Source organism: Heloderma suspectum, chromosome 1 (assembly GCF_057233095.1).
Source record: "Heloderma suspectum isolate Gila_16-S chromosome 1, 16-S_ref, whole genome shotgun sequence".
Taxonomy (NCBI): Eukaryota; Metazoa; Chordata; class Lepidosauria; order Squamata; family Helodermatidae; genus Heloderma; species Heloderma suspectum.
In genome coordinates, this window is record NC_139458.1 from 128,070,697 (window position 1) to 128,088,090 (window position 17,394).

At 43.4% G+C, this 17,394-nt stretch overlaps 1 protein-coding gene across 9 annotated transcripts in view; it reads right to left on the minus strand.

Annotated features, from left to right (window-relative positions):
- Positions 1 to 17,394, minus strand: part of TSPAN4 (tetraspanin 4) — a 796,820-nt gene that overhangs the window by 513,570 nt on the left and 265,856 nt on the right. The window contains exon 1 of one of the 9 annotated variants that reach the window (XM_084856518.1): positions 158 to 411. The exons of the other annotated variants lie outside the window; for them this stretch is intronic. The gene's annotated coding sequence lies outside the window, so the exon portion shown is untranslated. Of the gene's footprint in view, positions 1 to 157; positions 412 to 17,394 lie in introns of those variants that run through there. 9 annotated transcript variants of the gene reach the window in all.

Genomic DNA, 17,394 nt, shown 5'->3' on the forward strand with positions numbered 1-17,394 from the left:
AAGCTTCAAAGTCTGACGTGATCTCTTCGTAGCTCCGCTTGGTGGTATCATTTGTTCCCACATGGATGAGAAGAAAGGGATACCTGTCAGTGGGCTTTATGAGTGCAGGCAACCTTTCAGACATGTCTCTAATCTGTCCTCCCGGGAGACAACATACCTGGCGAGTCCATGGGTCTTCGTGACATACTTGGGTCTCGATCCCACGCAGCAAGGAGTCTCCCACTACTACCACTCTTCTCTTGTTGTTGTAGGCCTGGGTTTCATCGCCTCTGTTTGACTGACCTTTAGCCTCTTGCTCACTCTCATGCAGGTTCCCCTGTGATTCTTCCTCTGCAGGCTGTCCTCCAGTCTCATCCGCAAGTACCTGGAATCGGTTCCACAGCTCCACTGCTTCCACTGGTGCAGAGTGGCATCTAGTTCTTCTTCTCCTAACTGTCACCCTTTTCCAAGGAGTATCCTCTATTCCATTTTTCTTCACCTCAGCATTTCCCACTGCCTCATCTTGCTGTTGCTCTTCAAGCTTCTGGTCTGCCCTTTGCTGCTGTAGTTCCCCCATTCTGTCCAAGAACTCTTCGTGTTCTCTTATTCCCCAGAGGGTCGACAGTCGCCGCTCCAGTCCACTTACTTTTTCCTCCAGCAGCGTGATCAACTTGCACTTGTTGCCGGTGTAGGCCATGTTGTTCTCAGGCAAGAAAACAAACACTGCACACACCTTGCAGGTCACCACCACTGGAGAGTCTTGTCCTTCCATAGCCTCTTTTCCCTTTTTGTATCTAGCTTTGTGATTGTTCTAGACTAGCCTGTGCCTGCTCTTCTACTCAGTAGAGGTTAAAAGCAGAGTCCCACTGGTGTGAAAGTGTGTGTTACAAGACAAATAAATGGAAAAAAGTTAGTTAAAATAAAAAATAAAAATAATTTAAAAAATGTTAGGGGCCTCCCCCTTGACCTCCCCTGCCGAACTCCCCTGGCCAACTCCTGTTTGCTCCCCCTGTTCGCTTGCTCTGTTCGCTCGCTCTCTGGGAGCTTGCCTGCTTCTGTAGTCCCTGGACCAGCTGGACCAGCTTACTCTGCTCTGCTCTGCTCAGCTGGGAGGCGGGAAACAGACTGAAGCTTCCCGCCCAGTCAGCTGCTGGGAGTACTCAGGCCACACCCCTCCAATTCAGTTGGAGCTCTCAGAAGCACCTGGTGAGCTCACAGCCAATCAGAAGGATAAAGGGCAGCGCCCTGGGCTTCCTGCAACCCACTTACCTCTTAGCCTCTGTCTCCTTTGTCTCTTCAACCACTGCAACTCCCCTGGCCAACTCCTGTTTGCTCCCCCTGTTCGCTCGCTCTGTTCGCTCGCTCTCTGGGAGCTTGCCTGCTTCTGTAGTCCCTGGACCAGCTGGAGCAGCTTGCTCTGCTCTGCTCTGCTCAGCTGGGAGGCGGGAAACAGACAAACAAACCTTGAGTGATTACTCGAAGCCAACATGGATTTGTCAAGAACAAATCCTGCCAGACTAACCTGATCTCGTCTTTTGATCAGGTAACCACCCTTGTGGACTGTGGGAATGCTGTGGACATAATATATCTCGACTTCAGCAAAGCTTTCGACAAAGTGCCCCATGATATCCTGATGAGCAAACTAGCTCAAAGTGGGCTAGATGAAATAACCATCAGGTGGATACACAGTTGGCTACAGAATCGGACTCAAAGAGTGCTGATCAACGGAATCTTCTCAAACTGGGAACAGAGGTAACAAGTGGGGTACCGCAGGGCTCAGTCCTGGGCCCAGTGCTCTTCAACATTTTTATTAATAACCTGGAGGAAGAGGTGCAGGGAATGCTCATCAGATTTGCAGATGACACAAAATTGGGCGGGATAGCTAATACTTTGGAAGACAGAAACAAAATTCAAAGTGATCTTGATAGACTGGAGCTCTGGGCAGAAAATAACAGAATGAAATTGAATAGGGATAAATGCCAAGTTCTGCACCTAGGAAAAAGAAACCAAATGCACAGTTACAAGATGAGGGATACGTGGCTCAACAACACTACAAGCGAGAAGGATCTTGGAATTGTTGTCGATCACAAGCTGAATATGAGCCAACAATGTGATGTCGCTGCAAAAAAGGCAAATGCTCTTTTTGGGCTGCATTAATAGAAGCACAGCTTCCAAATACCAGGAACTACTAGTTCCCTTCTACTCAGCACTGGTTAGGCCTCATCTGGAGTACTGTGTCCAGTTCTGGGCACCACACTTTAAGAAGGATGCAGACAAGCTGGAGAGGGTTCAGAGGAGGGCAACAAAGATGATCAGGGGACTGGAAACAAAGCCCTATGAAAAAAGACTGAAAGAACTGGGCATGTTTAGCCTTGAGAAGAGAAGACTGAGGGGGGAGATATGATAGCACTCTTCAAGTACTTGAAAGGTTGTCACAGAGAGGAAGGCCAGGATCTCTTCTCGATCATCCCAGAATGCAGGACATGGAATAATGGGCTCAAGTGACAGGAAGCCAGATTCCAGCTGAACATCAGGAAAAACTTGCTGTTAGAGCAATACGACAATGGAACCAATTACCTAGGGAGGTAGTGGGCTCTCCCACACTGGAGGCCTTCAAGATGAGGCTGGACAGCCATCTGTCAGGGATGCTCTGACTTGGATTCCTGCACTGAGCAGGGGGTTGGACTCAATGGTCTTGTAGGTCCCTTCCAACCCTACTATTCTATGATTCTATGAAGCAGAAAAAGACAGAATAGCTGCACAATGCCTTCTCATTGGTAGAGCTAAAAGCCCTTCATCTGGAAGCACCCACAGTATAATATTAACTTTAGTTTATTTTTAAAAACTACAAGCCCTATAAAGCCCAGTAGGGAATTATGATCCCCACATCATTTCTAGCTAAGGAGAGATCTTGGATGGCTTTAAAAGGGAGTTAGACAAATTCCTGGAGGAGAAGCCTACAATGGCTACTAGGCTTCAGGGCTATGTGCTACCTCCAGTACCAGAGGCAGTATGCCTACGTACACCAGTTGCTGGGCAATATGGGCGGGAGAGTGCTGTTGCACTCGTGCCCTGCTTGTGGTTTCCTGGTTGACAGCTGGTTGGCCACTGTGTGAACAGAATGCTAGACTAGATGGACCCTTGGTCTGGTCTAGCATGGCTCTTATGTTCTTATCTTGTGGGGCCCATCCTGTGTGGATGTGAGCCCTCTACCACCTGCTACCTCCTCCCCTTTCCTATTTGGAAGGTAGGCGGGATTGGCAAAGAAAGAGGAGCCAGAGTTGAGTCAACTGAACTCTTCAAGTGTTGGTACTGAATGTTTAAAAACAGCCTCCAATGGATTTCTTTTCCCCCAGATTTTCAACAGGGGCGCTTGAAAAGCCCATTTGGGTTTCATGGCAAATCCTGAACTAGACAAGGGCTCAATTCGTCCAATATTCCCTCAAAAAGAGAGAGCAATTGTACAAACTGGGCCCTTATACACATGGGCTTCTATGGAAAGCCCAAATCAGGTGTGTGGAGAAGTAAGGGACACACACCTATTCCACCATGAGCAAAGACCAGACAGGTCTGAACACAGGCCAAGCGTATCAGTACCGATTTTCAAATGTTTGCAGATACCTACATGGATCCAACTACAGAAGTGGGAAGCAGAGACCATCATTAGACTGAACCTTTCTAGTGTACACACTACATATTGATTTTCATTCATTTGGAAGCTGATCCACAAGGCCTCAGCTATTAAATATTGCTCACTGGAAAGACAGCAGTGGTGACAGCAAGTAAAAGGAGCGCTGATACTAGAAGACAAGACAGCAGTGCTTTTCAAATGGTGCAGTAAACACTGAAGAGCACATTGATAATGCCAACTCCAAATGCATTCTTCAATTAAAAGGGCCCAGTTGGAAGTGTCCCTGCTTCTGTTATTAAGATTACAATCCTAAACATACCATTACTAGCGAGTAAGCCCAACTGAACACAGTGGGGCTTACTGCCAAGAAAACATGCACAATACTGTGCTGCACAGCTACAAAGATCAAGCACAATACCACTGTCACTGAAATTGACATTTGCCTACTGTAGAAAGGAAGATGAACAACAAACCACCTGGGGGAAAAGATTGAAAGTGTAAACACAGCCATTAGAAGCATAATCTGCACCAAGCTGCCAAACATGATTAATTATTGAAATTCCTATAAAAAGAGCAATTTTAACAATAGATTCTCTGGAGGATGTGCTAAAGATCACTGAAGATAGGTTCTTACAGACTGCTTTCCACTCACCCCACTGCAAATTTTATTATATGTATTGTGATTACTCTGCAATTCCAAATAGGGTTGCTATCTAGTTATGGTCCCTTCTCCTGCGGCTTCTGTACACCATGGTTTTATCCCCCACCTTTACCGGGGCTTCTGCTTCTGGATCCTTTGTGAGATTAAGATCGGTTCCTTCACATGTGCTTACACGTGCTTTCGGGGGGGATTTTCTTTCACTGCACATTCTATATGTTTCATTTTACAGCCACTAGATGGTGCTGTGGTATAGCAGAATTGGGGAAGTACATAGCCACTGCAGCACTTCATTGCGCTTCTAGAAAAAATGCCAGCCTTTCCCCAGTCTTAAAAAAAACCAGGATAAAGGTATAAAGCACAGGAGAGGCCCTGGAGATTGATGGTGTTGTGTACAAGACCTGCAAACTTCTGTGAATGACCAATCATGAATGCACAATAAAAGCCTCATGTAGAAATGCCCCTTGCTCTTAACAGTGGTTGGAGACACAAAAATTTAGCAGGTAAAACTTTTTCAACCACTTGTCTCCATATGCCAGGAAAAAAATCACCTGCTAAATTTGTGTGTCTTTAGTCACTGTTAAATGTAGAAGCTACCATACCTTATGTCCTCAAATCCAGACAGCATGTAATGCAACTTGTTTTCAAATTATGGAAATGAAGCACATTAACTGCATTTTCAACCAAATGTTTTTCTGCCTACACTTGGCATGTATCACAAAAAAATTGGGAAAGGAGCTCCATACTTGACCATTTAATGGTGCATGCCATTAAGGAGTGGTCTCTCTTATCTGTCCTGTCTGCTTTTCTTCTCTGAGAGGCTGAGAGCGCAGTAAAGCATGTTGAGAAGAGATGTGGCAGGCTGTTGTCTTCTATCATCCCTCTTTTTTGCTTCTTGAACATGGCTTCATAACTGCTCAATTAATGTGGGAGCAGATGTTCCAAGTATAAGGGGAAGGCCAACCCTAGTCACAGAATTCTATAGTGATGGTAGGGTGGCCATGTGTCCTCTTACGGTCCTCTATTTGAAGGGCTACCAGAGGGCTGTACTCTGTTTTGAAGGAGTCCTCTTGAAGGGTTCCCCAGTCCCATTCTGGTTTAAAGATAAAGAACCATCAAAAAGGAGAGCAACAGGGCCCTTGAAGTTGCCTATCAACAGCACCTGAACAGCAGAATGAACAAGGCACATATGTCACCTGGTCACAGACTTCTACATTATGATGTACTGTATTCTATATAAATTATAATAATCATTTCTAAATTTGCATCAAGACATGTAAATTAACATATGCAGATTTTATGTAAATCAGTGCCCTCTTTCTGCCCTCCCCCAAGTGATACACATCCTCTTTTTTGGCAATTCACAAGTGGCCACCCTAGCTGGGAGCTAGTTTCTATGTATTTAATGCTACAATACTAAGCACTAATTCTTGGAAGTCTTATCCATTTCGAAGGGATTTACTTTTAAGTAAGTATGTTTACATAGGGCTTTCAATACTTATGGTCTAGCTTCCAACACTATAGAATACTGTGACAGAGAGCATTTCTACACCAGGCTAAAATCTCACGACTTTACCGGGGCTTTCCGCTTCTGTTTTAAATCCAGGATCATGACAAGCTCTCTTTACACGCGCTTCCCTTACTCCCATTTCCCCCCTTATCTGCACTGTTCTATATCTTTCATTATACAGCCACTAGATGGCGCTGTGATCTAGCTCCTCTTATTGCAGGATTTCCTCTTTTCGTGAGGAAACTCAACCCGCTGTAATTTGATAGCTCATTACCTCCAATTAGGGATAGGCGGATTCCCTACCTGCTGGTCCAGGTGGGAATCTGCCCTTCAGGGGAGGCGATCCGTCCCTCCCGCTGGGAATCTGTCTGGGCCAGCCCCGCTCCATGGCAATCCTGCAGAGCCAGCCGCCGGCTCCGCATCACTGGTGATACGGCCGGCCACCATTGCCGTGCCATATCGTTGGGCTAACTCCGGACGCAAATGGCATCTGCTACGCCATTTGCAGCCATAAAGCTGTTAGGTTAACCTAAATGCAGCTGTAAATGGCTGCATTTAGGTTAACCTAACAGCTTTACGGCCGCAAATGGCGTAGCAGATGCCATTTGCGTCCGGAGTTAGCCCAACGATATGGCACGGCAATAGCGGCCAGCCGTATCGCCAGCGATGTGGACCCGGCGGCCGGCTCCGCAGGATCACTGCATGAAGGAGCCGGCCCAGATGGATTCCGGAGGGAGGCAGAGGTGAGTGCCACATTCTGGCATGGACTCCAGAGGCTGGATTCTTTGGAACCCAGCCTCACTGGGGTCTGTGGCAGAATCCTCCACCATCCCTACCTCCTATCTTCGAAAAATTGGGATAAAGGATCATTTAGCAGGGTAGACACCCTGGAGACTGACACCATCATGTAAAGGACCCACAAACCTCCCTGAGTAACCAATCTCAATAGCAGGATAAAAGCCCTGTGTGGAGAAGCCCTGAGTGGTTCTTTCTTCTAACAGTTAGAAATTAAACATGGAACTATAATATATTATTTTATTATTATTATTTATTCAATTTATAACCCACCTATATACAAACACTCTAGGTGGTGTACAAAGTTAAAAACAATTTAACAAAAACTCCAACAGTAAAATATATCAGCTAAATACACAAGCGGCAGTACTGTAGCAGCTAAATTATTCTACAGTAGGCTTCCCCCTTGCACCCCAATTTGCAGCAACTGACTACTGAAATTATTTTATGCTTGTGGCAGTGAAACATCTTGCAGTGATTGGCTGAGCTGGTGTGATAACTCTGAATGCTTAGTTGCTCAGGCAACTTACACAGTTTGCAATCCAGCCTTTATGAGGGGAAAGAAACTTGTCAGGTTGGCTGGAATTAAATGCATAGAGGGGTTGTCTAAATAGACACCAGGTGGAATGCCTGGAATCCAGAAAAATGCGGTTTTCCAGGCCATATGGCAACCCTAGATAAAAACACAAGGGGCATCCTGTAAAAAAGGTGCAACCTTTAGCCAAAACATGCTGGAGCATGCTCAGTTTCTACCTTTGTGGCTAAATAAATATATGAACTCAAACTTAGCCAATTTGCTATGCTTTATCCAGTTAATTCATCCTGACTGATCAAGAACTGTCCGCTCACCTAAATTTTTGAACAGCCTATTATAGCACATTATATCATGCGTAACAGTATCGCATATTTAAATACTGCAACTGTTACACGAAAACTATCACACTTATCTTCAGTTAACATGCAAAATACCTGAATTTGTGCCAGAAACCCTGCTTTGATCCAACTACATAGTACTTGCAAACCTTTGTTGTTTATTTTAATTACAGCCAATAATGTTGTTTATTGAAAAGAGAGCAAAAAGCACAGTCTGCAGAACTTTAGATGAAATTAACCATAACAGTAGTAAAATGTGAGGCTACAGATATGATTCAGAAAGCTGTAGCAAGGATCACTCATAGCAGCACTGAAAAAACAAAAACGTAGTTACATTCAAAGCAGTCGTTTCCTAACAAAAGTCCCTTCCATGGTTTTGAATTCCACAGAACTCAAGTTCCTTTTCTCAACAGCAATGTGGTGAGTGATGACAGCAGTAGCAACGGGGGGGGGGGGCGGGGGGGACAGGGACCCAAACCCTTTGTATATTCCATCTGTGATTTTTGTAGTTTTTTTTCACAATGCAGCACTAAAAACTGAATTGATTTGAATGCAGATCTATTTTTACTGGTAAGACTTTTTCAGTTCTAACTGGCAGTTCACTGCACAAAGAACTCAAAACATGGTAATGATACAGATATTTTTATGATCAAGACTGAAAGCCCCCCCAGTCAAGTATTTTTCCCCATTCTGTCTTTCTAATCCCTTGAACCTACATATTTCTCTGCCATGAATCCTATTTAGTTTATCCCACTGACCTTAACCAGTACCCAGCAAACTTTCTTCCAATCCATGAAAATAAGAAAACAGGGCAAAACACAGATGCTCTCTTGAAGTGTCTTCTCCTTCATTCTTGCATTAACTTTTTAAGAAACTGAAAAGGCTACAACTGCAGAGAATTTGCAAACGAAATGTAGGCATTACAAAGGAATAACCTATGATAATGTGTGGAGTCCTGGATAAATAGTTTGGAGAGGAGGATTTCCCACACATCTCATCAAAAGGATTGTAATGTAGTCAGCCAAGTAACAGCTTTTGTAGTTCTTTGTCTTAACCCTTGCTTAAGACAGAGGGGGCGGGGGGCGGAGAGAGATGATACGGTTCTATACAACTCCCTTACTTATACAATACAGCAATGTACATTCTCAGAAATGGGCTAGCAAAGTCCATGAAACTTTTTAACTGTCAGCTTAGACATGATGCTAAGCATGTCTAACAGCAAGAGTGGGAAGGGAGAGAGTGGGACAGAATTCCCCAGTTGCCACCTACCTCACCTCTGAAGGTGAGACACCTGGAGAAGGGCCTCTGAAGATTACCTTACCATTTAGGCAGGTTCATGTAGGACTTGAGGGACAAGAATATGTTACTGAAGAATATATGTTTTGTATCACTTGTTTTCTACTCTGTTACAAGAGGACTTCCCCATGTCATTCCCCATAATCAGGCCTTTGTCATGTATACCTTAGTCCCCATATCAATGTTTAGGACACAGTTTAGCAGTCCTTCCTCAGGGATGTCTAACAAGTTGCATGAGATGAAGGACAAAATATGTTGTTTGTTTACTTATATTATGCCCTTATAGTATGCCCCTCCCAAGGAACTCAGAGCAGTGTACAAAAGTCCATTCCACCACCCCACCCACACACCCAATTTTATCCTCACAACCATCTGCGATGGTTGTTAGGTTGAGAGAAGGTTACTCAGTGAGCTTCATTGTTGAGCAAGGACCTGAACCCAGATCCCTACAGCCATAGGTTCAACACTCTAACCACCACAATGGGATTTTATATCTGGAAATAAGTGTGGTAAAAATACTGAGCAGAGAATTTTCTCCAAGATGGCACACACATAAGTTATTTGCTCACTCTGTCTTTCCCTTTGAAATAGTAACTGCACGGCTTACGTAAAGAAGACTAATTACATTTTCTTCCATGTTTTCCCCAGGTGAATAGGGAGGAAGGCAATCTTTACATAGAAACAGCAACTCCTCTTTATTATACTGCTGTGATCCTTGGCTCACTCTTCACCTTCCATACCTCTTAACTGAGCCACAACCAACAGGTATAAATAGGGTGCTTCTGTTCATTCACCCACATTTTAGATGACTCATTCAAACACAAGAAGTCCCTTACGGTAGAACAAAGGACGCAAGACGGTGGTAAACAGCGGTGGAGCTGGACTTACCAATTTAGCACTTTCCATCAGTTTTCCATCTTGTTCAAAGAAAAGGGCACCACAATCTGACCCTATGCTATTTGCTATTCTATAGTTACATATAGCAACTGTAGAACATCAAAGCACAGGTTTATACAACCCTTGATGACCAAAAACATATATAATTCAGGAATGCAACAGCAGCCATTGTATCACACATAGTGATGTTAGAGGCCACAATGCAAATACTTGCTCCCTCAGCTATGATAATTCAGGCCTGGCCTACACATGCAGCTGAAGGAGGTGGCAGAATGGACTGTACCACCTAAAATTGAGGATAGGACAATCACATTTTTAATGCTTCCTTACATTTAAAGAGGACAACCCTCCTGGCAAACAGGATATCAGCACAGCAGGGAGCAGATTTGCTAGCTTTCTATTTGCAGAGAGCTTAAAAAAACAACAACCATAAAGCAACATTTGAGAATGTTGGCCCAACCTGCAACCTGAAGAGATACACCCAACCACTTCATTCTGCTGTATATGAATCAGCCTCAATCTGCTTTGATTTGGTCGCAAGAGGGCAATGAATTATCCCCAACACATTTCTACTATGCATGAAGTTGTCTCAATAAATTGCACAAAAGTATATTAAGTATAATTGTTGTGTTTTGTCCAGGTGTCTTGGTTTCCCTTTAATTTCTGCTCTCTTCCTTTTCCCAGTGATGACAACTCAGTTGCTATTGGTCAGCAAATCTTTCTGGTAACTATCTAAATTTTGGACAACCACCTTGTCTGGCACCTTTCCATAGGACATCAAACCAACAAATAACCCACCACAATATAAAAGTGGCAGATTATTTGATTGTAAAATTAATGCAACTTATTACCAGCATCTCTAAGTAACCACATTGTAGTTGTCAGCTTGTTCACTGGCCCTACTTCTGTACCGTTAACAACAGCCTGATACCCAAAGATTAAGCAGGTGAAGCTTTTCTCACCATTTATCTCCATGCCAAGAGCTGTTTCACCTCCACAATTTCTTCCATCAGCTTTTTCTTAAAGCACAAGAGCAGGGTAAGTAAAAAAGGATGGTAACCCCAAATATCATTAGTATGAATGATTTGGCAAAGTTAGCCTGGAGCACAAATTCAAAGATTATGAAGAGGAACTCTTGGAAGTGTGCGAGGTCTCCACTGACTGAGACAAGAGGCTAATTTATGTATTAATGTCAATTCTATGGGCCTGCTGCTTGATAAATAGACATCCAGCAGTATAATTCCAATATAAAAGAAGAGAAACAGATTAAACCCCAAGAATTAAAAGCCCATCAGTCTATTGGAGATCTCATCTAAAATCTATAGTTGTTTGTTAACTAGGTTGGAATACTGGGTTGACACCAAATTATTGCAAAACAGACTGGCTTTCAATGATCTCATTTTTTGATCAAGTAACCTCCCTTGTAGACCGTGGGAATGCTGCAGACATCATATACCTCGACTTCAGCAAAGCTTTCAACAAAGTGCCCCATGATATCCTGATGAGCAAACTAGCTCAAAGTGGGCTAGATGAAACAACCATCAGGTGGATACACAGTTGGCTAAAGAATTGGACTCAAAGAGTGCTTATCAATGGGACCTTCTCAAACTGGGGAGAGGTAACGAGTGGGGTACCGCAGGGCTCAGTCCTGGGCCCAGTGCTCTTCAACATTTTTATTAATGACTTGGAGGAGGAGGTTCAGGGAATGCTGATCAAATTTGCAGATGACACAAAATTGGGCGGGATAGCTAATACTTTGGAAGACAGAAACAAAATTCAAAGTGATCTGGATAGACTGGAGCACTGGGCAGAAAACAACAGAATGACATTTAATAGGGACAAATGCCAAGTTCTGCACCTAGGAAAAAGAAACCAAATGCACAGTTACAAGATGGGGGATACGTGGCTCAACCACACTACAAGCGAGAAGGATCTTGGAATTGTTGTCGATCACAAGCAGAATATGAGCCAACAATGTGATGTGGCTGAAAAAAGATAAATGCTATTTTGTGCTGCATTAATTAAAGCCTAACTTCCAAATCCCAGGAAGTACTAGTTCCCCTCTACTCAGCACTGGTTAGACCTCATCTGGAGTACTGTGTCCAGTTCTGGGCACCACACTTTAAGAAGGATGCAGACAAACTGGAGAGGGTTCAGAGGAGGGCAACAAAGATGATCAGGGGACTGGAAACAAAGCCCTATGAAGAGAGACTGAAAGAACTGGGCATGTTTAGCCTTGAGAAGAGAAGACTGAGGGGAGATATGATAGCACTCTTCAAGTACTTGAAAGGTTGTCACAGAGAAGAAGGCCAGGATCTCTTCTTGATCATCCCAGAGTGCAGGACACGGAATAATGGGCTCAAGTTACAGGAAGCCAGATTCCGGCTGAACATCAGGAAAAACTTCCTGACTGTGAGCAATACGACAATGGAACCAATTACCTGGGGAGGTGGTGGGCTCTCTCACACTGGAGGCCTTCAAGATGAGGCTGGACAACCATTTGTCAGGGATGCTCTGACTTGGATTCCTGCATTGAGCAGGGGGTTGGACTCGATGGCCTTGTAGGCCCCTTCCAACCCTACTATTCTATGATTCTATGATTCAAAAGGGGAGAAGTTCCACAGACCAATGGTTTACGTTAACCCATGTAATAGCCAAATATACTAAGGCAGGGACAGGGAACTCATAGCCCTCCAGATGTTGTTGGACTACAGCTCCCATGATCCTGGAGAGCAACAACATCTGTTGAGCCACAGGTTCCCCACACCCCCTTGCACTAGGCTCCACAGATAAACTGTACACTGCCTTTGATGATTGTACATCAGCCTCCAACCTTATAGCTAGTTAATGGGACAAACAGTAGGACACAGGGCAATCAACAACATCATTACTTGGAAGTAAGTCCCACCGTGTTCCATGGGGATTAATCTTTAGTAAGCATGGATCAGCCCAATATTGATAAAAGGTTACTGTTGTTAATAAAGATGTTGTATTCCAACATAAATTTGAGAGTATACCTGGGCATGTAGTTATTTAAAAACATATTTGTTTTAAATATTCATTTTCTGCCTCTCAACTGTAGTTCCCAAGGCAATTTACAGAAACATTTTTAAAGACCTATGCAAAAAATTCAGTAAAACCAAAAAGAGCAGTAGGAACAATAAAAACAGCATCAATGAGCTGTGATGTTAAGCAGGGCTGATTGGTTGGTTCCCCTTCTCCTAACATTTATGTCAGGAATGTAGTCAAAGAAATTCCTAGCCCTCAGTCCCAATCCCCATCCACACACACATTCAGAAGAACATTCTGGCCCAGTTTATATGTGACATGGTGCTACTTTCAGTTATCCAAGTTGGCCTATGAAGGCTATTTTAAAAGTTTGGGGCTTATTGCTCTCAAGAGTGCCTTTGTATTAATTACTCCATACTGAAGTAGTGATTTTTGGTAGGCACTTGAGAACACATAAATGGTCAATTAATGGCCATCAAATAGAACAAGTGAAGATTTCAAGTACATTGGAGTCCATTTTAGTCAATCCACTTTCTGGAAATCCATTTCCTTTCTATTAAACCGATAGTAGCAAAAGTCCCCACAGGCCATATTCAATTTCTTCTGGATCTCATGATGGGCCCAGCAATTAGGGTATCTAAGGCGAAGACCTTGGCACAAGTATTGTATGCAGGCAGAGGTTTGGGGTCTGAGGTTTGGGGAGGTATTAAGATGTTGGAAGCCCTATAAAAGAAATATCTACTGGTCCTGCTTCAAAGTTTTCTTGAGACAGATATGTCTTCCCTCAGTTATGGCCAGAATCCAGAAATGATAGCTTATCTACAGGCAACTATTATATAATTTGTTTAACAGCTGTCTCCCAAAGTTTTGTTCTGCAGAATAAATGGTTACTGGATGTTAGGCCTCGTAATGTCATACAGTACAACACAGATAGGCTAAAACTGGATCCTTGCAATTTACAAGAATGTCTACTTCTTTCAAAATGGCCAGCATTGTTAGGTGCTGTGCGTTTTGTTTTCTGTTTTACTCAAAACCTCCTCCCCTTAGAGAGGCATTTACAAGTTTATGGTTTCAAACAATTCCATCTATGTTCACAAAAGATAACCAAACATCCCAGGTTAGGCATTGGTGTTGTGTACCTTGGGAATGGCAGAGCATATTTTAATAGTACTTCCTTTATAACAGCCCCCTTTCTCTTTGCATCATATTCTCTTTACAAGGCCTAGCCAGGTGATGTGATAATCTGTGCTTTATTGTCCAACATGAATATTTACAGAATGGCTTTCTCTCATCTCTCTCTCTCTCTCTCTCTCTCTCCGTCTCTCTCACACACACACACACACACACACACACAGAGAAGGATTTACAACAAACATCTCCAGGACATCATTGTAAAGGATAATATATATGTTGTCTTGTATATTTGATAGAATTACATTGTGTTCACCAATAACCATAAGCAATTGACTGGGTCAAAGAAGTGCATCGGAATGAGAAACAAGGCTTCAAACTTGTGTGCAGCTTCTCCTACTGGTACAACTGATTTGCGTAAAAGAATACTGCATTCCTTTAATCTGCAATTACAAACTCACAGGGATTGCCAGTCTCCTAAAGAACTCACTTACCAGAACTAAATAAACTACCACCATCCCTCACACTGCAGGCTATAACTGAAATTCATATAAATAAAGTTAAATGTGGGATTTGACAGGGGCAATACAGACTCTAAATTCCTTAAGTGCTCTTGTCCAGCAGCATCACCTTCACTTATCCTCTTAATGCCTTAACCAATATTGCTTTAAAGGTGTATAAAGGTGTATCTACCAGCTACATCTCCCCCCACCCCACTTTTACTATGGAGTAGGCACAAGGTCCCTGATCTGGATCAGGACCCTAGCATGAGGGTAGGAGGCTCTTAAGATCCAGATTGGACCCCTGCACCTACTCTAGAGTAAAAGTTAAAAGAAGACATAGCTGCTAGACACTGATTTAAAGTAATGCCTGTTTTGGCCCTGCAAGGCTTTGCCCAGGTTCAGCAGCCGGGCCTTGCAGTATAATTCATCCTTGCCCTTACATCTTCTGGTCCTCCCCTGCTGTTTGTTTTCCAAACATTTGGGTCAAGCATAAGCATTCCAGATGGTGATCAGCCCCACATCCAACATCCTATAGCTAAGCACTGACCTTTTAATTGCTATCCCAGATAGAGGCAGATTTTACCACCTGATTTGAAGCAGGGCTTCAGAGGTTATTTCCATGGTGACTTTGGACCAATATATATATACTACATCTATTGCTTACCACCATATATTTTTGTATATGGGTCTTATTGGACAAAGTCCAGGAGCAACCTCCAGGAAGCTGACATGCAAACATGTATACACAGATAGATAAAGTATATATTTCTGCCCCAACCCCCCCCCCCCCACACACACACACCAAACAATAATCCCTACAATAATTATGTATAGATCTATTCTGTTTCCCTTCTCCCCATACTTGGCCATCTGCTCCCTTACAAAGCAAATTAGGATATTAAAGCCTAAGATTTGTCCTTTAATAGCTACATATGTATCCCTTATAGAGTAGTTGGTTTAGTCGCTTGGGTGGAGTCCTCACTCAGAGGCAGGGCTAAGAGAAGAAACAACAAAAAAGAGTCAGTTTGTTCTGCTGGGATGTTGAATGCTACAGAACTGATTTATGACAAAAAAGCATTCTTCAGCTATGTGCAAAGTAAAAGACAGAGGAAAGAAATGGTGGTTCAGCTATTAAATAAGGATGGCAAAATGATAACAGATGACAAGAAAAAGCAGAGGTGCTAAATTCCTACTTTGGCTCAGTCTTCTCCCAAAAGAGGGTCTATGACCCCCCTGGCAAAGGCAAAGTACAGGGGCTGGATTGCAGCTTGAGATCGATAGGCATATGGTCAAGGAACACCTATTTACTTTGAATGAGTTCAAATCTCCAGGGCCAGATGAACTGCATCCTAGAGTAATAAAGGAACTGGCAGAAGAGCTCTCAGAACCGCTGTCTATTCTCTTTGAGAAATCATGGAGGACGGAGGAAGTGCCAGACGACTGGAGGAGGGCTAATGTTGTCCCTATCTTCAAAAAGGGTAAAAAGGAGGAACCTAGGAACTACAGACCAGTCAGTCTGACATCAATCGCTGGGAAAATTCTGGAGCAGATTATAAAGCAATCCATCTGTAAGCACCTTGAAAACAATGCAGTGATTACTCGAAGCCAACATGGCTTTGTCAAGAACAAATCCTGCCAGATGAATCTGATCTCATTTTTTTATCAGGTCACCTCCCTTGTGGACTGTGGCAATGCTGTGGACATAATATATCTCGACTTCAGCAAAGCTTTCGACAAAGTGCCCCATGATATCCCGATGAGCAGACTAGCTCAAAGTGGGCTAGATGAAACAACTATCCAGTGGATCCACAGTTGGCTACAGAATCGGACTCAAAGAGTGCTGATCAATGGTATCTTCTCAAACTGGGGAGAGGTAACAAGCGGGGGTACCGCAGGGCTCAGTCCTGGGCCTAGTGCTCTTCAACATTTTTATTAATGACTTGGAGGAGGAGGTGCAGGGAATGCTGATCAAATTTGCAAAGTTCTGCACCTAGGAAAAAGAAACCAAATGCACAGTTACATGATAGGGGAAACTTGGCTCAACCACACTACAAGTGAGAAGGATCTTGGAATTGTTGTCGATCACAAGCTGAATATGAGCCAACAATGTGATGTGGCTGCAAAAAAGGCAAATGCTCTTTTGGGCTGCATTAATAGAAGCATAGCTTTCAAATCCCAGGAAGTACTAGTTCCCCTCTACTCAGCACTGGTTAGGCCTCATCTGGAGTACTGTGTCCAGTTCTGGGCACTGCACTTTAGGAAGGATGCAGTCAAGCTGGAGAGGGTTCAGAGGAGGGCAACAAAGATGATTGGGGGACTGGAAACAAGGCCCTGTGAGAGAGACTGAAAGAACTGGGCATGTTTAGCCTTGAGAGGAGAAGACTGAGGGGAGATATGATAGCGCTCTTCAAGTACTTGAAAGGTTGTCACAGAGAGGAAGGCCAGAATCTCTTCTCGATCATCCCAGAATGCAGGACACAGAATAATGGGTTCAAGTTACAGGAAGCCAGATTCTGGCTGAACATCAGGAAAAACTTCCTGACTGTTAGAACAATATGACAATGGAAGCAATTACCTAGGGAGGTAGTGGGCTCTCCCACACTGGTGGTGTTCAAGACGAGGCTGGACAGCCATCTGTCAGGGATGCTCTGACTTGGGTTCCTGCACTGAGCAGGGGGTTGGACTCAATGGTCTTGTAGGCCCCTTCCAACCCTACTATTCTATGATTCTATGATTATGAGCTTTAATCACCTTGTATAAGGGCTAATACCTTGAACTACAATGCATGAGTTACTAATTGTGAATTGTCCTGTGGACTAAAGTTAACGAATCTACAACAGGGACTAATGAAGTATCCAGCATCTTGAGAAACCAAAGACACTTGGGGACTGGCCTACTGCAAAGCTGCAAGAAAGAAATCCATATTTTTGTCTGGACTCATGAGGGACTAATTGCACATTTATTTGTATTGGGAAATTGTTGCATGTGTTTGTGTAATTTAATTCTTACTAAAGACATGTTTGTTCAGTTATATCTTTGCAAGTTTTATTCTGATTAAGCCCCCTAGGCACCACACAAGTAGAAGTTATCCATACTAAGCAAAAATTCAACA